General features: G+C 34.4%; 1 long non-coding RNA gene across 1 annotated transcript in view; it reads right to left on the bottom strand.

The window, feature by feature from the left end:
- The window catches only part of LOC129532410 (uncharacterized), a 303,649-nt gene that overhangs the window by 207,191 nt on the left and 69,180 nt on the right, over positions 1-27,278 (bottom strand). The window lies entirely within an intron of this gene.

Here is a 27,278-nt window from a genome sequence, read left to right as displayed (position 1 = left end):
CAGCAGAAAGGAGACCCACTGTGGGTAGCTCCTCTCTGTGGGGAAGTCCTGTCATCTGCCTGAATCTGGCTGAGTCCAGTGGTTTTTATGGGCTTCAAAGGGGAGGAAGTGCATGCTGATTGATCCATGGACAGCCATAGGTGGGCCCAGAGAAAGCACCGTAAGTTCTCACTCACATCTGCAGAACTGGCAGCCTGGCCCCCAGGCCTCAAGCTGTCTCTGGTCTGATGGTGGGATTTCACTGGTGACCCACCACTTTCCACCCAGGAGCCTGTCTCCCGGCTGCTGCCGTTAATGTGCCTTCAATAGTGCCCACAGTGCCCAGGCTGTTCATACCGAGGGGTGCCTGGAGGCCAGTGCTGAGCCACCATTAGCCTTCCCTCAGCCTCCCTCAGCCTACTTACCATGCTCATTAGTGCTCAAAATCTGGAGCGGGCCAAGGTGGCAGGGGACTGATGTGTCAGCACTGCCTTGTGTGCATGCACACCTGGCTGGGCTATGACAGCACCTGTGCTTGGCCACAACTTTGCTCCAAAATCAGAGTAGGCAGCAGGAGCAGAGAGAGGCCAGGCAGCAGGAAAAGGCACTTCCAAGCCTGTGGGGTAGGGGGGTTTCACAGGCCCCCAAGAGTGCAGAGATGCCTGGGTTCACAGCAGCAGCTGCACAGCTGCAGCTTTGTCCAGGAGGGCAGGGTTCCCCCCCCTCTCACTTGGAAGGGGGTGGGGCTTCCTCCTGTTTCTGGCTCCTTCAGACTCTGTGGAGCACACAGTCCCAGCTGCCCCTCCCCAACTGCAGCTGGTGTCATGGCAGCAGCTACTGCAGACAGGTCACCATTGTCATCATTATGACTATTTTAACAATATTGATTCCTTCTATCTATGAGCATGGAATATTTTTGCATTTGTTTGTGTCATCATTTTTTTTTTTTCTTTTGAGACAGAGTTTCACTCTGTTGCCCAGGCTGGAGTGCAGTGGCATGATCTCAGCTCACTGCAACCTCTGCCTCCTGGGTTCAAGCACTTCTTCTGCCTCTGCCTCCTGAGTAGCTGGGATTACAGGCACCTGTCACCACCCCGGCTAATTTTTCTATTGTTAGTAGAGACAGAGTTTCTCCACGTTGGCCAGGCTGGTCTCGAAATCCTGACCTCAGATGATCTCCCTGGCTTGGCCTCCCAAAGTGCTGGAATTACACGTGTGAGCCATCGTGCTCAGCCTTCATCATTGGTTTATTTGAGCAGTGTTTTTAAATTCTCATTGTAGAGATCTTTCACCTCCCTGGTTAGACATATTTCCAGATATTTTATTCTTTTTTTGTAGCAATTGTAACTAGGATTGTGTTCCTAATTTGGCTCTCAGCTTGAATGTCGTGGTGCATATGAATGCTACTGATTTTTGTACATCAATTTTGTATCCTGAAACTTTGCTGAAGTTGTCTATCAGCTTAAGGAGTTTAGGGGCAGAAACTATGAGGTTTTCTAGATATAGAATAATGTTATCTGCAAATAGGGACAGTTTGACTTCCTCTCTTCCTATTTGGATGCCTTTTATAAATAAATTCTCTCTCTTACCTGATTGCTCTGGGAAGGACTTCTAATCCTATGTTGAATAGGAGTTGTGAGAGAGGGCATCCTTATCTTATTCTGTTTCAAGGGAAAAAATAGTGTGTGCTGCTCTCAGGGAGAGAAGAAAAGGTGGTGAGTAAATAATACATCTTCTAATGGAACATTCAGGTGGGCAGAAGAGCCTTCTGTGTCACACTAAAGAATTTGGTATTTTCTAGGAGATAATGAGCCTTTGAGGCACGTTGAGATTTTTAGCCAGCACTATCAGTTGTGTAATTTAGAAACATTCCTCTGATCTTCTCTGTAAATTATAGATTTTATTTGAATAAAGAGAACTCAGGAGAATGTTGTCAACCAGGTGTTTGGGACCGTAAGTATGAATAAGAATAAGAAGAGATGTGAGAAGATTGAAAAGATAATTTTAAGGCAACGACAGGGTCTGGTGGTGATTGGGGGTTAGTACTGAGAGACAATGAAAAGTCAAATAATACAGACAAGTTTCTAATCTAATTTTCCCAATGGGCTGAATTGTGTCAGTATTGACTAAGTAAGGGACTTTGCAAGAGAAACACAATAAGAGGAAGGATTTGCTTACTTTGGAGGATACATGGAAATTCTCATAAGAATTTTTGTTTGTGGTTTTGTAGCTCAAGAGGAACATAGGGCAGAAAAAGACACTTAGAAGGTATTATTTTATTGATCCTAATAATTATAAAGAATAAATGCAAGCCAAAGGGAGCAACTATTTTCATTATATTCACAGCACCTAAATATTGTAGATGTTAAATATGTTTTTAAAAGTTATTTTTGAGATGACAGAAATAATGTTAATGTCAGAAATATTGAATATTTTGAAATACTGATGAAGAGATAAAATATGAAAAGAGATTGTTATTAAAATAAACTAGTTGTTATCTGACAAGGTTAATTACTCAGCGTAAAGAGGGCAGATTGAACCCAATGTATGAGAAAAGAAATTAATCTTTGGCAGCAAAAATGGAGGTTCTTCCATAGTGATGACAGGAGAAGACATATTAGCATAAAGATTAATTTTGATACTTAATACAGTTCCTATCTCATAGATGACTTTTTTTTCTTTTTATTATACTTCAAGTTCTAGGGTACATGTGCACAACATGCAGGTTTGTTACATATGTATACATGTGACATCTTGGTGGGCTGCACCCATTAACTCGTCATTTACATTAGGTACATCTCCTAATGCTATCCCTCCCCTCTCCCCCCACCCCACAACAGGCCGCAGTGTGTGACGTTCCCCTTCTTGTGTCCAAGTGTTCTCATTGTTCAATTCCCACCTATGAGTGAGAACATGTCGTGTTTGGTTTTTTGTCCTTGCGATAGTTTGCTGAGAATGATGGTTTCCAGCTTCATCCATGTCCCTACAAAGGACATGAACTCATCATTTTTTATGGCTGCATAGTATTCCATGGTGTATATGTGCCACATTTTCTTAATCCAGTCTATCATTGTTGGACATTCGGGTTGGTTCCAAGTCTTTGCTATTGTGAATAATGCCACAATAAACATACGTGTGCATGTGTCTTTACAGCAGCATGATTTATAGTCCTTTGGGTATACACCCAGTAATAGGATGGCTGGGTCAAATGGTATTTCTAGTTCTAGATCCTTGAGGAATTGCCACACTGTCTTCCACAATGGCTGAAGTAGTTTACAGTCCCACCAACAGTGTAAAAGTGTCCCTGTTTCTCTACATCCTCTCCAGCACCTGTTGTTTCCTCACTTTTTAATGATCACCATTCTGACTGGTGTGAGATGGTATCTCATTGTGGTTTTGATTTGCATTTCTCTGATAGCCAGTGATGATGAGCATTTTTTTCACGTGTCTGTTGGCTGCATAAATGTCTTCTTTTGAGAAGTGTCTGTTCCAGATGGATTCACAGCTGAATTCTACCAGAGGTACAAGGAGGAGCTGGTACCATTTCTTCTGAAATTGTTCCAATCAATAGAAAAAGAGGGAATCCTCCCTATCTCATTTTATGAGGCCAGCATCATCCTGATACCAAAGCCGGGCAGAGACACAGCAAAAAAAGAGAATTTTAGAACCATATCCCTGATGAACATCGATGCAAAAATCTTCAATAAAATACTGGTAAACTGAATCCAGCAGCACATCAAAAAGCTCATCCACCATGATCAAGTGGGCTTCATCCCTGGTATGCAAAGCTGGTTCAACATATGCAAATCAATGAGCATGATCCAGAATATAAACCGAACCAAAGACAAAAACCACATGATTATCTCAATAGATGCAGAAAAGGCCTTTGACAAAATTCAACAGCCCTTCATGTTAAAAACTCTCAATAAATTAGGTATTGATGGGACGTATCTTGAAATAATAAGAGCTATTTATGAAAAACCCACAGCCAATATCATACTGAGCGGGCAAAAACTGGAAGCATTCCCTTTGAAAACTGACACAAGACAGGGATACCCTCTCTCACCACTCCTATTCAACATAGTGTTGGAAGTTCTGGCAAGAGCAATCAGGCAGGAGAAAGAAATAAAGGGTATTCAATTAGGAAAAGAGGAAGTCAAATTGTCCCTGTTTGCAGATGACATGATTGTATATTTAGAAAACCCCTTCGTCTCAGCCCCAAATCTCCTTAAGCTGATAAGCAACTTCAGCAAAGTCTCAGGATACAAAATCAATGTGCAAAAATCACAAGCATTCTTATACACCAATAACAGAAAAACAGAGAGCCAAATCATGAGTGAACTCCCATTCACAATTGCTTCAAAGAGAATAAAATACCTAGGAATCCAACTTACAAGCGTTGTGAAGGACCTCTTCAAGGAGAACTACAAATCACTGCTCAACGAAATAAAAGAGGACACAAACAAATGGAAGAACGTTCCATGTTCATGGATAGGTAGAATCAATATCATGAAAATGGCCATATTGCCCAAGGTAATTAATAGATTCAATGCCATCCCCATCAAGCTATCAATTACTTTCTTCACAGAATTGGAAAAACTTACTTTAAAGTTCATATGGAACCAAAAAAGAGCCCACATTGCCAAGTCAATCCTAAGCCAAAAGAACAAAGCTGGAAGCATCACACTACCTGACTTCAAACTATACTACAAGGCTACAGTAACCAAAACAGTATGGTACTGGTAACAAAACAGAGATATAGACAAATGGAACAGAGCACAGCCCTCAGAAATAATACCACACAGCTACAAACATCTGATCTTTGACAAACCTGACAAAAACAAGCAATGGGGAAAGGATTCCCTATTTAATAAATGGTGCTGGGAATACTGGCTAGCCATATGTAGAAAGCTGAAACTGGATCCCTTCCTTACACCTTATACAAAAATTAATTCAAGATGGATTAAAGACTTAAATGTTAGACCTAAAACCATAAAAACCCTAGAAGAAAACCTAGGCAATACCATTCAGGACATAGACATGGGCAAGGACTTCATGTCTAAAACACCAAAAGTAATGGCAACAAAAGCCAAAATTGACAAATAGGATCTAATTAAACTAAGGAGCTTCTGCACAGCAAAAGAAACTACCATCAGAGTGAACAGGCAACCTACAGAATGGGATGGATGACATTTTCTCTGTAAAGGTGAATGGGGAGTAGTAGAACAGGGTATTTGACAAGCGTGAGGTTTTTAAACAGCTACTATAGAGATGAAGAGAAGAACTAATTAGGTAAGATATGAATGAGATTCAATACTTATTTGTGAGTACTGCAAAATAGTGTTTTGAAAATCAGAATGTGGCATAAAGGGGAATAGATTCACTTAATGAGAAAATACAAATAAAGCTTCTAACTATGCATCATTTGTGAGATGCCTTAAGGACTAGAAGGGTTTCAATATGGAAAATGCAGGGAAAGGGTAGCATTAGCAAAGACAGGCAGAAGTGGATAGGTAGGCATGTCTCCTACATAACATAAATCTCTCTGTTGCTAGTTTAAGGCTGGAAGAGGAAGGGAAGCTGGTCATTTGTTTGGGGGCTACACCATCTAAATATTTAATTTCCTCCTGAAGGACTTGGATTTCGTTCTCTCAGTGTTGCTGTTTTAAGAAACAAACAAACAAACAAACAAAACATGATCTTTTGGGATTGGGAAGGAATAACCAGGCAGACAGTTGAAGATATATTAGAAGTGATTCTGATTCTTTACTTTTTTATTAAAAAAAAGAGTTCTTGCTTGAATTTGCTCCTGTGTCTTCAAAAAACTTCTTTCTAACATAACTATGACTGCCAGAAGAACAAAGAAGAAGAAAAAACAAAATGCTATCAACATATTTCCAGAATTTTGGAAGAAATTCTAGTAACGACCTGGTAATTATACAGAGTTAAGTAAAAAAACATGATTGACAGTTCACATGTTCATTGCTGTCCTGAGCAGTGCAAATTTGTAGGTAATTTTTTTCCATTGCCTATGGCCTAAAAATTATATCAGAAACCCCCAGATCTAATCATGACTTTCTATTTTACAGATGTGGCCTCATTGATATAATGGGATTTCTAGTACCCTCTCTTTTCTTTCCTATCAGTTTCTGCTCTCATCCATTGAGGAGCAATAAATGATAGTAAAGAATCAAACCAAAATGAGGAGGATGCAAAGGTAGTTAAACATTCCATTTTAAAAGATATGTAATATACAATTTTAAAAATATTTATTTATTTTTTATTTTCATGGGCACATAATAAGTGTATATGTTTATGAGGTAAATGAGATATTTTGAAACAGGCATATAATGCATAATAATCACAACAGGGTAATGGGGAAATCCATCACCTCAAGCATTTATCCCTTCTTTGTGTTACAATCCAATTATACAATTTTAGTTATTTTAAAAATGTACAATAAATTATTCTTGACTAAAGTCACACTGTGGTGCTATCAAATACTGTATGTTATTCATTCTATCTAATTATATGTTTGTACCCAATAACCATTCCTACTTCCTCACAACCCCTGCACTCCCCTTCCCAGCCTCTGGTAACCATCCTTCTACTCTGTCAACATGAGTTCAATTGCTTTAATTTTTAACTCCCACAAATAAGTGAGAACATGTGAAATTTGCTTTTCTCTCCCTGGCTTATTTCACTTAACATAATGACCTCCGGTTCCATTTATGTTGCAAATAACAGAATCTCATTCTTTTTATGGTTGAATAGCACTCTACTGTGTATATGTACCACATTTTCTTTATTCATTCATCTGTTGATAGACACAGATTGCTTCTAAATATTGGCTATTGTGAATAGTGCTGTGATAAACGTGAGATTGCAGATATCTATTTGATATGCTTGTTTCCTTTGAGTATACACTTAGCACGGGTTTTGCTGGATTATATGGTGGTGCTACTTTTTAGCTTTTTGAGTAACCTCCAATCTGTTCTCCATAGTGGCTGTACTAATTTACATACCCATCAACACTGCATGAAGATTTCTCTTTTTTTTTTCTATATCCTCTCTGGCATTTGTTATTATCTGCCTTTTGGATAACATTCTTTTTAACCAGGATGAGATAATATCTCATTGTAGTTTGATTTGCATTTATTTAATGATCAGTGATACTAAGCACCTTTTTATATAACAGTTTATCATTTGTATACCTTCTTTTGAGAAATGTCTATTCAGATTTTTTGCCCATTTTAAAATCATATTATAAATGTTTTCCTAATGAGTTTGAGCTCCTTATTTCAGGCTACTAGTCCCTTGTCAGATGGATAGTATGAAAATATTTTCTCCCATTTTGTGTCTTCTTTTTAACTTTTTTGATTGTTTTCTTTGCTGTGCAGAAGCTTTTTAACTTGATGTGATCCCATTTGTCCATTTTTGCTTCGGTTGCCTCAGCTTGTGGGGTCTTACTCAAGAAATTCTTGCCCAGTCCAACTTCCTGGAGATTTTCCCCAGTTTTCCTGTAGTAGTTTCATTGCTTGAGGTCTCAGATTTAAGTATTTAATTCATCTTGATTTGACTTGAGTATATAGCAAAAAATGGGGGTCTAGTTTCATCCATTTGCATATGAATATCTAGTTTTCCCAGCACCACTTATTGAAGAGGCTGTCTTTTCCCCAGTGTATGTTCTTGGCACCTGTATCAAAAATGAGTTCATTATAGGCTTTCTGGGTTCTCTATTCTGTTACATTGGTCTACGTGTCTGTTTATGCCAGTACCACACCATTTTGGTTACTATAGCGCTGTAGTATAACTTGAAGTCAGGTAATGTGATTCCTCCAGTTTTGTTATTTTTTTCTCATTCTAACTTTGGCTACTCTGAGTCTTTTGTGATTCCATGTAAATTTTAAGATTATTTTGTTTATTTCTGTGAAGGATGTCTTTGGTATTTTGATAGGGAATGCATTGCATTTGTAGATTGCTTTGGGCAGTATGAAAATTTTAACTATATTAATTTTTCTAATCCATGAACATGAAATATGCTTCCTGTTTTTGGTCCTCTTCAATGTCTTGCATCAATATTTATGGCTTTCATTGTAGAGATCTTTCACTTCCTTGTTTAATTTTATTCCTTGGTATTTTATTTTATTTGTACCTATTATAAACAGGATGAATTTCTTGATTTCTTCTTCAGATTGTTTAGTGTCGACATATAGAAATGCTACTGATTTTCGTGTGTTGACTTTGTATCTTGCAACTTACTAAATTTGATTATCAATTCTAATAGTTTTTTGGTGGAATCTTTAGGTTTTCCCAAATATAAGATTATATCATCTGCAAACAAGGATAATTTGACATCTTCTTTTCTAAGGGGATGTCCTTTATTTCTTTCTCTTCTCTGATTGCTCTAGCTAGGACTTACTTAACCATTGTTAGGTGGAATAACAATGGTGAAAGTGGGCTTCCTTGTCTTGTCCCAGATCTTAGAGGAAGGGATTTTAGTTTTTCCCCATTCAGTATGATACTAGCTATGGGTCTGTCATATATGGCTTTTATTGTATTAAGGTATGTTCCTTCTATCCACAGTTTATCATAAAGAGATTTTGAATTTTATCAAGTGCTTTTTCAGCATTGATTGAAATGATCATATGATTTTTCCTTTATTCTGTAGATATGATGTATCATATTGATTGATTTGCATATGTTGAATGGTTTGCATATATTATGTATCCTTCCATCCATGGGATAAATCCAACTTAGTCATGATGAATGATCTCTTTAATGTGTTGTTGAATTTCATTTGTAAGTGTTTTGTTGAGCATTTTTGCATCAATGTTCATCAGGGATATTAGCCTGTAGTTTAACTTTTCTGATGTGTCTTTGTCTGGTATCAGAGTAATACTGGCCTCATAGAATGAGTTTGGAAGTATTCCCTCCCCCTCTTTTTATTGGAATACTTTGAGTAGGACTGGTATTAGTTCCTGTTTAAATGTTGCATAGAATTGAGCAGTGAAGCCATCAGGTCCTGGGCTTTTCTTTGCTGGGAGACTTTTTATTAGAACTTCAATTTCTTGTTCTAGATCCCTGAGGAATTGCCACACTGACTTCCACAGTGGTTGAACTAGTTTACAGTCCCACCAACAGTGTAAAAGTGCTCCTATTTCTCCACACCCTCTCCAGCACCTGTTGTTTCCTGACTTTGTAATGATTGCCATTCTAACTGGTGTGAGATGGTATCTCATTGTGGTTTTGATTTGCATTTCTCTGATGGCCAGTGATGGTGAGCATTTTTTCATGTGTTTTTTGGCTGCATAAATGTCTTCTTTTGAGAAGTGTCTGTTCATGTCCTTCGCCCACTTTTTGATGGGGTTGTTTGTTTTTTTCTTGTAAATTTGTTTGAGTTCATTGTAGATTCTGGATATTAGCCCTTTGTCAGATGAGTAGGTTGCGAAAATTTTGTGGGGGAGGGGGAGGGGGGAGGGATAGCATTAGGAGATATACCTAATGCTAAATGACGAGTTAATGGGCGCAGCACACCAGCAGGGCACATGTATACATATGTAACTAACCTGCACGTTGTGCACATGTACCTTAAAACTTAAAGTATAATAATAATAATAATAAAGAACTTCAATTTCTTTAATTGGTATTGTTCTATTCTGATTTGGGATTTCTTCATGCTTCAATCTTGGTGGGTTTCATATGTCTAGGAATGTATCCATTTCTTCCAGATTTTCCAGTTTATTGATATATAATTGCTCATGGTAGTCACTAATGATCCTTTGGATTTCTATGCTATTGATTGTGATGTTTCCCTTTTCATTTCTGATTTTATTTATTTGGATCTTCTCTCTATATTAAAAAATTAGGTCTGGCTAAAAGTTTGTAGATTTTCTTTATCTTTTCAAAAAACCAGCTGTTCCTTTCATTGCTCTTTTTGTGTGTTTTCTTCAATTTTATTTATTTATTGTCTGATTTCTATTATTTATTATCTTTGACTTTGTTTGATTTGCTCTTGCTTTTTTAGTTCTTTAAGATTCACATTAGGTTATTTCAAGTTTTTCTACCTTTTCATGTAGGTGTTTATTGTTATAAGTTTTGCTCTTTGTATTGCATTCTCTATATCCCATAGGCTTTAATATGTTTTGTTTTCATTATCATATGTCTCAAGAATATTTTATATTATCTTCCTAATTTCTTCATTGACTCACTGGTCACTCAGGAGCATATGCTTTAATTTTTATGTGTTTGTATAATTTCCAAAATTCCTCCTCTTATTAATTTCTAGTTTTATTCTATTGTGGTCAGAAAAGATAATTGATATAATTTCATTGTTTTTTAATTTTTTAAGACTTGTTTTGTGGTTTACCATATGGTTTGTTTTTGAGAATGATTCGTGTGCTGAGAAAATGATTGCGCATTTTGCAGCCATTGGATGAAATGTCCTGTAAATATTAATTAGGTCCATTTAGTCTCTAGTGCAGATAAACTCAAGTTTCCTTGTTGATTTTCCATCTGGGAGAGCTGGCCAATGCTGAAGGTGTGATATTGAAGTCTCTACCTCTTATTGTATTGGGGTCTATCTCTCTCTTTAACTCTAATAATATTTGCTTTATATATCCCGGAGCTCCAGTTTTGGGTGCATATATATTTAAAATTATTGTATCATCTTGCTGAATTGACCCTTTTACCCTTATATAACAACATTTGTTTATTTTTACAGTTTTTGTCTTAAAATCTATTTTGTCTGACATAAGCATAGCTACTCTTGCTCTTTTTTCCTTTGCATTCGAATGGAATATCTTTTTCCTTCCCTTCATTTGCAGTCTATGGGTTTCTTTAGCAGTGAGATATGCTGCTTACAGGCAATAGATTGTTGGGTCTTTTTAAAAAATTCCTTTAGCCACTCTATGTCTTTCGATTAGACAGTTTGGTCAACTGACATTCAATATTATTATTGATAAGTATGGATTTACTCCTACCATTTTGTTATCTGTTTTCTGGTTGTTTTGTCATGTGCTCTCTCTACTTTCTTTCCTTCTTGTTTTCCTTTTAGTCAAAGCAATTTTCGTAGTGTTATGTTTTAATTTTCTGGGTGTTTGTGATAGGATTTTTTGAGTTGAGTTTACCCTGAGGCTTGCAAATGATATCTCATTATTTTAAATTGATGACAAGTTTACATTGTTTGCATATACCAACAAACTAACAAACGAACAAAGAGAAAACTAATAAAAACTCTACACTTCAACTACTTGCCTCTCTTTTTTACTTTTTGTTGTTTCTATTTATATCTTACTGCATTGACTATGTATTGAAAAGTTGTTGTAGTTACTATTTTTGATAGGTTCATCTTTTAGTCTTTCTACTCATGTATTAGTACTTTACACACGACAATTACAGTGTTATAATATGTGTTTTTCTATGTGCCTACTATTACCAGTGTGTTTGTTCTTTCAGAGGATTTTTTTTATTGCTCATTAATGTTCCTTTCTTTGAGACTGAAGAACTCCTTTTAAGATTTTCTGTAGGACAGTTCTGGTATTGATGAAATCTCTCAGATCTTGTTTGTCTGGAAAAGTCTTTATTTGTCCTTCATGTTTGAAGGACATTTTTTGCTGGATATCCTATTCTATGATACAAGTTTTTTTTTTTTTTTCCTTCAACTCTTGAAATATGTCATGCCACTGTCTCCTTGCCTGTAAGGTTTCCACTGAAAAGTCTGCTGCCAGACATATTGGAGCTCCTTTGTATGTTATTTGGCTCTTTTTCCTTGTTTCTTTTAGGATCTTTTCTTTATCCTTGACCTTTGGGAGTTTGATTATTAAATGTGTTTGAGGTAGGAGGAGTCTCTCTCTGTGCTTAGCTGGCTGAAGCTGAGGGAGCAGTGACACAAGCACTCCTGTGACCGCCACCACTGGTACTGTGCTGGGTCATACCTGAAGGCAGCACAGCACTGGATCTCACCCAAGACCCATGGTGTCCACTACTTGGCTACTTCTTATGTTCACTCAAGGCCCAACGCTCTATAATCAGTAGGTGGCAAATACAACCATGCCTGTGTCATTCCCTCCAGCGTGAGTTCCCCCTAGCCCTGGGTGCATTCAGAGATGCTATCTGGGAGCAGGGCCTTGAGTTATGAATCTTAGGTTTCTCCCTGGTGCTCTATTCTACTGTGGCTAAGCTGGAACCCAAGCCACAAGACAAAGTCCTTTGACTCTAAGCCCGGCACAGCACCAGGTCTTGCTTATAAATTGCAGTCCTGTAGCATAGATTGCCCTTCAAGTTTATTTAGAGCCCCAAAGCACTTTTGTCTGTGGTAGCAGGGCTTGCTGGAACTCAGGTTCTGACTGCTCGGATGGACAATTTGCCTCTTGCCAGGATCGTCAACATGATCCCACCAAAATGACCCCATGACTGAGTTCTGCCCTGTGTTGCTTTCCGCTGTCACAGGGCAACACTAAGTTCCAATGCTAAGTCCGTCAATCACTGTGCTCTCCCTCCATCAAGTGCACAGATTATGTCTCCATGCCATGTGGCCACTAAGAGGGTATGGGAGAGAAGTGGTGTGGGCAACTCAAGACTGTCTTTCCTACCTCTTCAGTGTCTCTTTTTTTAATATGATGTTAAAACCAGGTACTGTGATTGTTCACCTTATTTTTCGCTCTTATGAAGTGCATTTTGGCATGGATAGTTGTTCAATTTGGTGTGACTCCAGTGGGTGACCATCACTGGAAAGCTCATTTCAGCCATCTTGCTCCATCTCCTCCTCTCAAACTTAGAATATATCATTTTAAAGATGTAGATAAAATTAGAGGAAACAAGGAAAATGTAGTGGTGACAATTATTAGGAATATGGGATTTTTATGTTCTTTGTTAATATAGTAGGTATAGAATGAGTTTCCACCAGGTCAGACCAGAATAGCTAAATTGGATTAATTCCTATGGGAATCAGGGAATTCAGATGAGAGCTGACTGCACCCAGTTGCATGTAGTTGACTTCTGAATGAAACGTTAACAGAAGTAAGCCCACTTCAATATGTCTAGTAGAAAATATTAGGCTTGGATACCTCTTCTCATTTGTTACTAAATAAAATGGGAGATGCATGGGTTCCCAGAAAATGTACCTTGAAAGAATAAAATGAAATAAAAGTTCGTAATTCAGAAGTTAAACATAACTGGAAATTATTGTGACAGAAACTCAAATGCAGTTTTAGATAACAAATTCACATCAATACTGTAAATTGCTTCTGTAAAATGTGAAAAGGGAAATCTGCAAGGCAGAAGCAAGATGACATGAACAAAGTAATACTAAACAAAACAGAAGAGGAAATAAATAAGAAACTGGATATTAGAATGGATATCAATGGGAAAAATTCTAATAGTACATTTAAATCTACTGTAGAGTGTGAAAAAAACTGTATAAAATGCAGAGGGAAATTTTTTTAAAAGAGCCAGAGAGGATTAGAGTGAAAATATCCTGGAGAACAAAAATCATCCCTAAAAATAGCTAATTTATATAGGTAAATATGGGAGTCTACCCAATTACATTTTACACATTATCAATTTCATTGCAATTTATGGTATTTATCATAATCTTTAGTGAGAGTCCTATATCTGGGATAATTGAAATACTTTAACTAAAAGTTTTTATGATTTTTTCACTTATATTTCATTTACAAATTTAATAAAATTCCCATATTATATTAACTTCGATATTTTAAATAAAATTTAAAAATTGAGAAAAAATAGCAAGCAAATAAATAATGTATGGACCTGGTAACTGGAAGCAACTTAAAGCCTCTATGAAACTATTTTGCAATGCAAATTCCTAAGTACTTTATTGAGATATTTACAAAACCATTCTTACTAAAACTTTTAAACACTCTGCAGAAATATCTTGAGTAAAAATACCAGGTTTAGGCCAGTGATTATTCACTACTTGGCACACTTGTGTGTAAGGGAAAAATTATTAAGTGTATTAAAAACATGAATTTCTTAGACCTCTGAGACATATAGAATTAGAAATTCCATAGTATTGGCCTTGAAATATATGTATTTAACAATTTAGGTTATTCTTATTTAAGTAAATTACATTAAAAATGTTTTGAATTTATCCTCGAAGAACTATAGATTATTGATATGAGGTGTAACTCTTAGGGTTGCTGCAAATTTTAAATAAAATAAAAGATATTGTCAATACACACAAATTAGAATTAAGAAAAAAGGTCATTTACAATTAAATAAATACAAATTTAAAACAAGAGGGTACCCTGTCGTATCTATTGGTTTGGCTACTTTTAAAAATAGTAATATTGAGAATATTATGTTCGAAGATTTTATTCTAAGAAGTTTTAAGAAAAAAAACAGAAATCAGTCTAAATAGCTGTTGGAATTGAATACAAATAATTACTTTGCAATACATGCAAAAATCGAATATTATGTATTCATTAAGGTGATGATATGGATACTTACTAATTGAAGTCGCAATGCAAAATTAAAAACACATTGCCAAAGACCGTATATAATAGAATCTGATTTTTTATACACACTCAAGAGAAATATTTTTGTTGAGAAACTGTGTAGGAGAAAATCAACTGTAAGGTCAATGGTAGTTTTCCCTGACTAGTGGAGTTTTATTCTTTTTATCTTGCTTAAAGACAAATAATTTCCGTATGTTGTGTGTACACACACAGACACACACACACACACACACAGCATAAAAGAGACAAAAATATTGTTAACAACAAAAATAATTATAATTACTACTTAGTACATTCTTGCAACTGTTCTAAGTGCCATGCACATATTCTTCAAGTAGCTCTTTATCATAATGCTATGCAGTGTCTTTGTTAACCTTATTAATCAGGAATCCAGTCAGATCAAGTGACTTGCCCAGATTTACAAAGCTGGTAACTATGTTTTGTTTATTATAAAATAAATTTTCATAAGCAGATAAATAAATGAGAAAAAACGTGATATGTATGTGTGTACACATATGTATATATATACACATACATATACACACACACACAATTGACTATTACTCCAACTTAAAGAAGGAAATCATGCAATATGAAACAACATGGATGAATCTGAAGGAAATTAGGCTAAGTGAAATAAATTAGTCACAGAACAGCATGATTCCACTTATATGAGGTATCTAAAACAGTTATATTCAGTGAAGCAAAGAGCAGAATGACAATGATTGCTGGGGCAGGGGGATTGGGAAATGGTGAGCTGCTTATCAGTGGGTATAAAGTTTCAGTAATGCAAGATGAACCGGTTCTAGATTTTCTATACAGTAGTGTGCCTGTTGTAACCCTATCATATTGTACAGTTATGAATCTGCTAAGAAGTTAGAGCTCATGTTAGGTATTCTTATCAAAATATATTTTTAAAAAGCTATCAAGCCAGGTAGAAGAGGAAGAACTTTAGATTTATATTACTAACTAAATGAAGGCAATCTGAAAAGACTACATGTCATATGATTCCAACTATATGACATTCTGGAAAATGCAAAGCCATAGAGATGGTAAACAGCCAGTGGTTTCCATGGCTTCAGAGTGAAGGAAGGGGAGTGGAGGCATGGATAGGTGAGAGCAGGGGACATTTAGGGCAGTGGAACTATAGCATAAGAATACAATGCAGTTAGGGTGGATACATGATATTATGCATTGGTCCAAACCTAGAAACTGAACAATGCAAATTGTGAACCCTAATATATACTATAAACTGTATATAAACTACAGACTTTAGATAATAATAATATACCAATATTGGGTCACGATCCATAAGAAATATACCACATAAATGGAAAATCTTAATAATAGGGGGAATTGTGTGTAGATGGTGGGGAGAAAGATTGCTGTTGGGGAGGGGAATATATGGGAACTCTTTGAACTTTCTCTTCAATTTTTTATAAAGCAAAAACTGCTCTAAAAATAAAGTATATTAATACAAAATAAAAGGCAATTTTTAATATTTAAACATAGGTATTTATTTTGTTATTCACATTTGTTAAGAAACTTTCAAAAACTCTTACGCCTAGAAATAAGATTGCTCATAAATTTCTTTCAGTTTTTCTCCTTTTGCATTAAGTGGAATTATTAAAATAGAGAGAAAACAGCATAGGCTAAGCATTCCTCATCTAAAGCTATTATCCTTTGTGCAGTTTATTATCATAATGCCAAGAGAAAATAAATAACATTCAAAACATCATCAATAAGCATCTCGAGCAAAAGAGGATTTTGTATATGAGATCTAAAATAAATCCCTTACATGCCTCGGTGACCCTGGTTTTTAATGCAAAACATATAATTATTTGGCATTCATGTAAAATTGAGCACAATTCGGCATTTGTTAAAATTAAAGAGTTATCTTGCTGAAACAATTTTTATTTGCTGGGATTTACTATCTTCATCTCTGTAAAGTGTAGATTGTATATTTCTGGTGTCCTCCTCACCTTTACACTCTATTGTTCTACGATCATAGAGTTTTACTTGTTAATGAGGAACTGTGACTTTTTGTGCTGAGACAATTCAGGCAAATGAATTCTTAAGAATCAGAGGCCCTGTTTTCATGCAAATAAACCAAGTGATGAACAAGAAAGAAGAGAAATGAAGAAAGTTATAAGCAATATTAATTTGCCATCTGTATAACACTTTCTCTGCACTCTTGAGTCTTTCTGTAAATATGAAAATAAAGTTTGAAGGAATCAGCAAACAGTCATCAACTTGACAAGCTATTATCGTTACTCAAATATGAATTTCAGGGCTTATATGTGTATTTTTGAAAAGCCTGAGATGATATCGCAAATGGATAATTTCATCAGACCAAGTTTTTTTTTTATATGAAAGAAGATTTGAGGTATTTAATGTAGGAAATATTTATTCTGAAAACTCAACAATTAGCAACAGTTGGGTTTGTTTCTTGTTTAGAAGATCACTGGAGAAGTACAGACCTTGAGGGTATTCAAAAATGTTTTACTTTTTTATTTCATAGAAGCAAGTTATAAATTATAAGGAATTAGTTTATTTTAATAATAAATATACAAAAATCTAACTTTCAAAACTATTTTTATTTTCAACTCAGTTCATCTTTAACACCGATACATGTAATCATATAATTTGTTATAGAGGACAAAGGCCAATATAGCATTATAATTAATTTAAGAAATTTAAACATGCAATATAGTTTAACATTTTTATCTACCCCATATTTCTTAACAATAATTTATTTAGTTTTAATTATCAAAAAGTTAATTCTAAACTCATTAATAATTAATTTTCCTTTTAAATCAGACTTAAATCAATTCTAATTATTTATTGAATATACTTATGAATATTTTACCAATAATACATTTATTGATATTTTAGTTATGGATTACTTCAAACAGTTAATTTAAGATAAAAACTATTATAGTTAAAGTATTATTTTTGGAACACTATGAGGAAAGGTATAGTTATTCTAAGTGTTTTATATTAAGATTTTTGTTTCATTAACTTAGACTTATTGTCAAAATGAGGTACAAATCAAGTGAACCAATTTCACAGGATATTGATGAATGAAACACAATGCCTGCTTATTCACTTTAAGCGGGCAATTCTGCTCTGTTCACTGGAGTAGATCATAAGAAACTAACCCAGTTTCTTGGATAATGAGTAGACTATGTCTACTCAAAGAAAAAAAGATGGTAGATCTTATTGTTACCTGGAAAGTATCGAATTGGACCAAAGGGAGTTTGATGTTCTTTAAGAAATATTTTTATCATGCTGTAGTAAGGAGACAAAATGCCCTTTTCTCCTCTAGAGAATCAGATTATTTCTTTTTTGAATGATGATAAGAAAACCTAGGCAATTTCTCACTACATAGATCTGTTCATAATATTCATTTAAGGCAACAAAAGTTCTTACTATTAGAAAAAAAGTCTACTGTTGCAACTTAACAATGATTTAAATTATATTTAGTTTTATTTGGTTCATGAAATGGTATCTTTCTGAAGTCATTTTAGGATAGAATTTAGGAAACATGGTGATTTGGGGTAAATATTTTAGTTTCACAAGTTACGGTTAACATATTATGTCCTTATGTACATTTCCTAATAAATTTTCTAGAAATGAGTAATGGTAATTTTTTTTCACTGTTATATTCATTTACAAAAGTATCATTTTCTGTTCTTATTCATTAAATGGACAGCATTTCTCTTTGTGGCCCTGTTGCCTTTTTTTTAAGAAAACGCAGATATTGCCCACTCCTGGTGATTTTCCTTGCCTCAGACATGCACTTGTGGTTTATGTCACTCATTTGGCCCTAGTTCATACCATTAGTTATTTTTTGAAGCTTGATTTCATTGAATCAACAAGGTATTTTTAACTATTTGATGTCAAGGCTCATGCTGACAATGAATTCAGAAATGGGAGAATGTCATGGATAAGAATAATAAAGAACAATTTTACAGATAAATCTGTATTTAAACTGGATCTTGGGAGATTCATCTAGGTAGAGAGGAGGAAAGATGTTTACATGCATGTTGGAACTAATGCAATAAAGCTCATAAATAGTGATAAGGTTTTAGGGATGTCACTGCTGTTTAAATAGTGTATGAGCAGATGTGGGTTTAAACTAAAGTGATGTTATTGATCACTTTAGTTTACAGCTAATAAAAATATTTAAAATTTAAGTTAGAGGCAGAATCTGTAAAAGAAATTCTTAAATGTAGAGATATTTGAGCCAATCCACATCTATGTTATAGTTAAACTCTAAGAGTCTGTATTCCAGGATTTTGCCAACTCTTTGAATAGCAGAGGTATTGCCAAAATGAAGCACAGATTAAGTGAATCAAATTTAAAGGAGACTGATGAATAAAAATCTCTGCTTATTAATCTAATGATAAGTCATTAGATCTAAGCAATATAGCATTAACCTAGTGGATTTGGGTATGTCTACCCAGGAAAACAATTGATAGCTTTATATTAGTTTTAATAGTAATTGTGACTTATACCATATACTTCTTCACTTTAAATTGGAAGATAGAAATTCAATTTTGGATTAGTTTTAATGCACAAACGTAATAGATCCTAGGATGTTTAAATACATTTAAAATATCTTGCACATGAGGGAGGGAGATTGGGAACATGAGAATCATAGTAGTTCTCGCCAAGGTATATTTCCCTAGGGAAAATTATTTAATTCCTGCCTTTTTAACTTTAAAATTGGCTGAGCATTAAACCTTTTAAAAGTAAGGTTATTATTTTTTGAAAGATGGCCTCATACTATGAAACAGAGTTTAGACCAAGAAATACTGTAAGCCCTTTAATTTATGTGTTACTAAAGCACACACATAGTAATGAGTGTTATCATTGAAAGTTACCAGTACTCAGAAGTGGAAAATATGAAAATGCATTGCTGAGGATTTTACTGGCAAAGAAAGGCACTTAGGTAGCACACACTTCAAAAGTGTTCTTACCTAAGTGTGTCATTTCTGGTTGAAGAGAGAAAGGAACAAAGAACCTAATAAACAATCAAAACACAATTAAGAAAATGGCAGTAGTTAAGTCCTTACCTATCAATAATTACCTTGAATGTAAATAAATTAAGTTTCCAAAGAAGACATAGTGTAGCTGAATAGTACAAAAAAAAGAAAAAAAGATCCAATGAGAAGCTGACTACAAGAGTCTTACCCATAAGGACACACATATGGTCTGAAAGGTTCTCACCACAAAAATGATAAATATGTGAGGCAGTGCATACTTTAATTAGCTGAAAGTAATATATTATTATACATAATATACATTTTATTTTATTATAAATATAATTTATATGTATATTATATAGATAGATAGATGATCTTCTGTCTACTGTTGCAGGCAACCTCTTGTATAATTGTTCTGGCTAGGACTTCCAGTACTATGTTGGCTGCATGAGGTTGCATGGCATGAGAAAAAAAAAAGACATCTAAATAGGAAATGAATTACAATATTTTTTTGCAGATGACATAATCTTATGAAATAACCTAATGACTATTAAAAAACTGTTAGAACTAATAAAAAAATTGAGTAAAGTTGCAGGATATGAAATCAGCATACAAATATTGGTAGCATTCTACACACTAACAGCAAATTAACAAAAACTGGTTAAAGAAATTGATTCAGGAAAACAATTCTATTTATAATAGCTATAAAATGTTAAATTTTCAGGAATAAATTTAACCAAAGAGGAGAAAAACCTTACACTGAAACTATAAAACCTTGATGAAAGAAATTGAGGAACACATAAATAGATGTCAACATACTGGAAGGAAGTATAATATTGTTAGAATGTTCATGCTATGGAAAGCAATCTACATATTCAAGAAAATTACTATCTCTAGCAATGGAATTTTCCACATAAATACAAAAAGCTATCCTAAAATGTATGTGGAAGTACAAAATTTGCATGGAATAGCAAAAGTAATATTGATCCAAAAGAAAAGGAAGCTAGAGGAATCACTCTATCTGATGTCAGAGTATACTGCAAAGTTTTAGTAATAAAAACGTCACAATAATGTTATAAATAGAACCATAAAAAATGGAACAGAATTGAGAGGTTAGCAAGAAATCCACATATTTACATGCAGTTGGTTTCTGACAAAATTGTCAAGACCACATAACGGGGAAATGAGTCTCCTCAATAAGTGGTGGTATAAAAACTGAATAGCCACATAAGGGGAATGAAGTTGTACTCTTATCTGACATAATTTACAAAAGTCAACTCGAAATGGGTTAAAGTCTAATAAGACATGGAATTCTAAAACTACTAGAAAAAAACTGGAAAAGATCTATGATATTGGTCTGGGAGATGATTTTTTGGGAGGTGTGACCCCAGAAGCATAAGCAACAAAAGAAAAATTGACAAATGGGATTACATCAAACTAAAAACCTTCTGCACAGCAGAAGAGACAATCAACAGAATTAAGAGACAACGAATGAAATGAGAAAAATATATGCAAACCATTCATCTGATAAGGGATCAATATCTAAAATATATAAGGAAATCAAGCAACTTTATAGAAAGAAAACAAGGAAACCCTGAATAGAAATCGGCAAAGAATCTGAATAGGCATTTCTCAAAAGACGTACAAGTTGCCAACAAGTATATGAAAAAAATGCTCACAATTACTAATCATCTAAAACCATAATGAGTTATTTCATCACACCTGTTAAACTAGCCATTATCAAAAAGACTACAGATAACAAGTGTAAGAGAGAATATGGAGAAAAGAAAACCCCTGCGTACTCTTGATGAGAATGAAAATTAGTACAGACAGGGTAAACAGTTTAAAATTTCCTCAAAAAATTAAAATTAGAACTAACATGTGATTCAGCAATTCTACTACTGAGTTATAGCCAAAGGAAATGAATTCATTATGTTGAATAGATATCTGCATTCTTATTCTCATTACATTATTCACAATAGCCAACACACAAAAACAAACTAAGTGCTCATTAATGGATGAATGAAGAAAATGTGTTATATACACACAACGAAATACTATTTTGCATTTAAAAAGAAATTCTGTCATTTGTGACAACAAGGATGAACTTAGAGACACTGGATTAAGTGATGTAAGCTAGATACAGAAAGACTAATACTGCATGATCTCACATATATGTGGAATCTAACAATGTTGAACTCACTAAAGCAGGAAGTAGAATGGTGATCACCAGGAGCTGTGGGGCAGAGAGTTGGGAAGACACCGATCAAAGGATTCAAAATTTCAGTAAGATAGGAGGAATAGGTTCAAGGGACCTATTGTACAACATGATGACTACAGTTAATAAAAATGTATCCTTGAAAATTACTGAGTAGATTTTAAAGGTTCCCATCACAAGCATGATAAATATGTGAGGCAGTGGATACTTGAATTAGACTGATATAGCCATTTCACAATGTGTACATTACAGTCATGCAACATTTAACAACAGAAATACATTTGTAGAAATGTCTCATTAGGCAATTTTGTTGAGAGTACACTTACACAAACATATATGACAGCCTACTACAGATGTAGGTTATATCGTATAGTCTATTGCTCCTAGGCTAAAATCTGTACTGCATGTTACTTTAGTTAATACTGTAGGTAACTGAAACACAATGGCAAGTATTTGTGTATCTAAACATAGCTAAAAATAGAAAATGTACCATAAAAATATGGTATAAAAGGTAAACACAATGTATAGCTGTATAGGACACTTATCGTGAATAGAACTTGCAGAATTGAAAGTTGTACTGCGTGAGTCAGTGAGTGAGTGGCCAGTGAACATGAAGGCTTAGGACATACTGTAGACTTACAAAGGCTATTCACTTAAGCTCCACTAAATTTATTTTAAAAATAATTTCTTCACTAATAACCTTAGCTAACGGCAACATTCTTACCTTATAAAATTTTCAAAACTTCTTGACTCTTTTGTAATAACATTTAGCCTAAAACACAAACATATTGTAGAGCTGTATAAAAATATTTTCTTTCTTTATATACTTATTCCATAAGCATTTTTTTCCATTTTTAAAATTTTTATTTTATTTTTTAGTTTTTAAACATTTCTGTTAAAACCTAAGACACAAACACATATATCAGCCTAGGCTTCCACAGGGTCAGGATAAATATCACTGTCTTCTGCCTTCACATCTTAGCCTACCGAAAGTCTTCAGGGGCAGTAACACGCATGGATCTGTCATGTCTTATGGTAACAATGCCTTCTTCTGGAATACTTCCTGAAAAACCTATTGTACATATGTCTGTTGTTGACAAAAAGATCATTATGGAGCTCATGGCTGTATTTCAAAACACCATGATGTATATAATAAATGCATACAATTTGTTGTCCATTTAAATACAATTATTAATTTAGAAGAGGATTGACAACCTAACATTATTGAGTCTTCCAATTAATAAACACATTATATATTATTATTTAGGTCTTCACTAGTCTTTCCAAGCAATGTGTTGTAGTTCTTAGTAAAAATATCTTATGCATTTTTTGTGGAATTTATTGTTTGGTATTAAAAGTATTTGATGCCACTAGAAATGATATTTTTAAATTTAATTTTTCAATGATTGCTAACCTATAATTTTAAGAAAAGTATATTGATCTACAGAAAAGAACATCTCCATCTTTTCCCAATATTTATGCCTTTTATTTACCCCGCTGAATTTGCTAGAACCTAAATTATAACGTTGAAGAGAAGTTTTAAACACTTTTGCTTGCTCCTGATTTTAGGGAGCAAGAATAGTTCATCAGTAAATATGATGTTAGCATTACATTTCAGGTTTAAATCGTATTAAAGTTTTCTTCTGTTTCCAACTGGTTGACAGATAAAATGGCAATATTTTAGCTCTATCTTGCATTTCTAGGTAGACCACTTTAAGAAATAAAAAATCTCCCTCATTAGTTATGTGGTTACCTTAAGGGAAATTTCATACAAAAAAATCAGAAAAAGTTTCTGAATATTTTTTTTGTTCCAGTCACAAAAGTTATGTTTTAATTCCTTTCATCCTCTCAAGATCATCAAATAATAATTCCTTTTAAAAATATATGTATGATCGTCTAGATTTTAATGTATTTGATATGATTAACTCACCATGGTTGTTATTCTTATTGATGCTTGGGTGTTTAAATCTTTGACAAGTGGGAAATCTTCTTATTGATTCCTGAGTTCTCTGGAGAAAAATCTTAGCATATATATGCATATATATAGCACACATACACACACATATGTATATGTTTTAAATAAATGTATATAAATATATACATATATTTATATATACATATATATTATATACATGTACAAGAGATCTATATACACGTACAGGATATCTATTGTACAACATGGTGACTATATTAATAAAAATGTATCCTTGACAATTACTGAGTGGATTGTAAATTCTCATCACAAAAATAAATATGTGAGGCAGTACATACTTTATGTAATTAGCCTGATATAGCCATTGCACAATGTGTGTGAAATATATATATAGTTCACAGCTTTCTGTTAGGACAATGTGTTACAGGCTCTTCATATCCATTTCCTTTCTCATAAATGAAATCAGCTATCTCTCTAAGGAATCTTGTTTACTAACAATGGGAAATTATACTTTTCAAAATTGAAATTTTTGTAGTAATAATAGAAGTGCTATTGCTACTGGGTTGCCCATTTTTTTCTAGGCTTCTACAGTGATGAAAAGTACTCATTTTTTGTTACTATTAAGATTTCCTTTATGTTAAACTCTTAATATTTTCTCCTCTTAAACAAATGCTAATCTATTCTCTTACAATTCTGGGGCTCAGAAGTTCTAACACCAAGCTGTTGTCAGGGCTTCATTCCTTCTGGTGGTGGTAGGAGAATATCTTTTTCTTTGACCTTTCTAATAATTCTAGAGTCTGCCTGCATTTGTTGGCTTTTCTCTTCTAAAGAAAGTCTTTTAACATTTCTTTCAAGGCAGGCCTACTGACAACAAATTCCCTTAATTTTCAATTGTCTGAGAAAATATTTCCCCTTCATGTTTGAAGGATAATTTTGTAAGATACAACATTTTACATTGTTTTCTTTTCTTCCCTTTCTCTCTCAGAACATTTTAGATATTTTCCTCCAGTATCTTTTTGCTTTCATGGTTTCCGAGGAGAAGCCAGATGTAATTCTCGTCTTTGCTCCTCTATAGGTAAGATGCTTTCCCTCTGTTGTTAAGAGGCTTATAATAATGCATTACTTATCATACACCTAAACCAAACTACATACAGTTTCTAGAGAGATCCCTTATTTTCAGTGTTTTCTAAAATTTTCTTGGAAGTTCCACTGAATGTTTCTACACACTAAAATATAAGAATTAAGAGTTAAAATAGGAGTTTCACTGCAGAAAAGGGGGACAATATTGCAGAAAAAAATGTTCAAGAGAAAAGACTGATTTAGCAGTCAGTAACAAAATACAACTAGGAAGATTAAAATAGAATCCTAAAAAAAAATGTTGCTAAAATCCAGGGAGTTGCAGAGAAAGAATTGAAGGAAAATCCGAAAGTAGCAATGAGAAGGAAGAAACCTACAATACCTGAAGGCCTAGCATTATCAGAAGTCCGAGGACAAAGATCATCCACCATTTGAGAGGCCCATCAGGCAATGTCCTCAGGGAAAGTTGATTTTAAATTGGAGCAAAAAGGGAAAAAATCTAGCCAGAGTCTGATGAAAGAAAGGATTTTTCCTACAACAGTTGTTGAGTTTTAGAGCCAAGTGTAGGGCTTCAAAGCTGAGAAAAGGGTGAGAGATCAAGTTAGAATGAGAAGTGCCCACAACAGCATGGAGATTAGAGTGTGGAAGATGACTTTGTGCTGTGAACAACATACATAGGAGTCAGGAGTTTAGTCATATAAATCTCAAGATAGATGGTGATGGTAAAGAATTTGAGGGGGATGAAAAGTGTGTATACGTTGATAGGAACAATTCTAGGATGTTTTGAAAAGAGTAATCAAAAAGATATCTTGCAGAAAAGCTTGCCAGGGACATATAGCTAGTAAATGGTAAAGTGGTGCAAAATGCTAGGTCTTCCTTCTCTGGATGTTATTTATAGCCCAACAAACTAAATTTCAATTGGTTGCAGGTAGAACTGGTTCCCTTTCAATTAAATGAAAGACTAAACCCTTATAAAGCAAAAATATATTAAGTTCTCTTCATATGGCTGATTAGCTTAAAAACATTTGCCCTACTTCCATGCTTTATGAACAGGTAACAGTTTATCACTACACATTTAATGTATAAATTATAATCTAATTATAAAATTAAATCTCATTTAAATTTGATTACTAAGCAAACTGGTTATCTCCTGGATGTTAATTAAATAACTGTAAGTACTCATTCAATGATAAATGAAATGCATATACAAATACCTTGAACTGCAAATTTTACCTATTTCAGAAACTTTTACCAGTAGCTGAGAATGATGCAATTTACGATTAACTTGTCCTCTAAGACTTTAACAATCTATGTATAAGTTATACAGCTGTAAAATTAGGATGCTATTTACTGCTTGAATATTTTATTGCCTATAGTACAGCAATCATATTGTGTTTAGGTAAATAAAGCTACTTATATGAATCATTTTTATAAAATTAATATATTGATTAAATATCAAGGTTATATCTGTTTATGGTAGGCAAAATTCCAAATTTGTCACCAATATTTTTGCCTGCTAATTATAAACACTATATAGTCTCCTCACCCTTTTGTGAGTGGGCCTACACTGTGGAAATAATGAAGGACCACTCCTGGGATTTGATTACATTAGACAGCACAGTTGATTAAGAAAGAAAGTGAGAAAGATTATCAGCGGCGGTCATAGATAATAATATGAAACTTTAAAAGTGATTAGAAGTATGAGAAGAATTTGACATGAGGTAGAATCTCCGTTACTGACTTTGAAGATGAAGAGGGTGATGTGGGAATGATGGGAGTCGCATCTGCAGCCTTATATCTCTCAGCAGATAGCTGGCAAGGAAGCAAGAACCTCAGTCTCACAAGCACAGGGAAGTAAATTCTCAACAACCGTATGATCCTGGAAGAGGATCTTGAGCTTTAGATGAGAAAACTCCCTGAAGAGGTCCTTCACATCCCTTGTAAGTTGGATTCCTAGGTATTTTATTCTCTTTGAAGCAATTGTGAATGGGAGTTCACTCATGATTTGGCTCTCTGTTTGTTGTTGGTGTGTAAGAATGCTTGTGATTTTTGTACATTGATTTTGTATCCTGAGACTTTGCTGAAGTTGCTTATCAGCTTAAGGAGATTTTTGGCTGAGACAATGGGGTTTTCTAGATATACAATCATGTCGTCTGCGAACAGGGACAATTTGACTTCCTCTTTTCCTAATTGAATACCCTTTATTTCCTTCTCCTGCCTAATTGCCCTGGCCAGAACTTCCAACAATATGTTGAATAGGAGCGGTGAGAGAGGGCATCCCTGTCTTGTGTCAGTTTTCAAAGGGAATGCTTCCAGTTTTTGCCCATTCAGTATGATATTGGCTGTGGGTTTGTCATAGATAGCTCTTATTATTTTGAAATATGTCCCATCAATACCTAATTTATTGAGAGTTTTTAGCATGAAGGGTTGTTGAATTTTGTCAAAGGCTTTTTCTGTATCTATTGAGATAATCATGTGGTTTTTGTCTTTGGCTCTGTTTATATGCTGGATTACATTTATTGATTTGCGTATATTGAACCAGCCTTGCATCCCAGGGATGAAGCCCACTTGATCATGGTGGATAAGCTTTTTGATGTGCT

This window comes from Gorilla gorilla, chromosome 2 (genome assembly GCF_029281585.2).
Source record: "Gorilla gorilla gorilla isolate KB3781 chromosome 2, NHGRI_mGorGor1-v2.1_pri, whole genome shotgun sequence".
In the NCBI taxonomy this organism is placed as follows: Eukaryota; Metazoa; Chordata; class Mammalia; order Primates; family Hominidae; genus Gorilla; species Gorilla gorilla.
The sequence above is the reverse complement of the archived record's forward strand: the minus strand, read 5'-3'. Positions and strand labels throughout refer to the sequence as shown.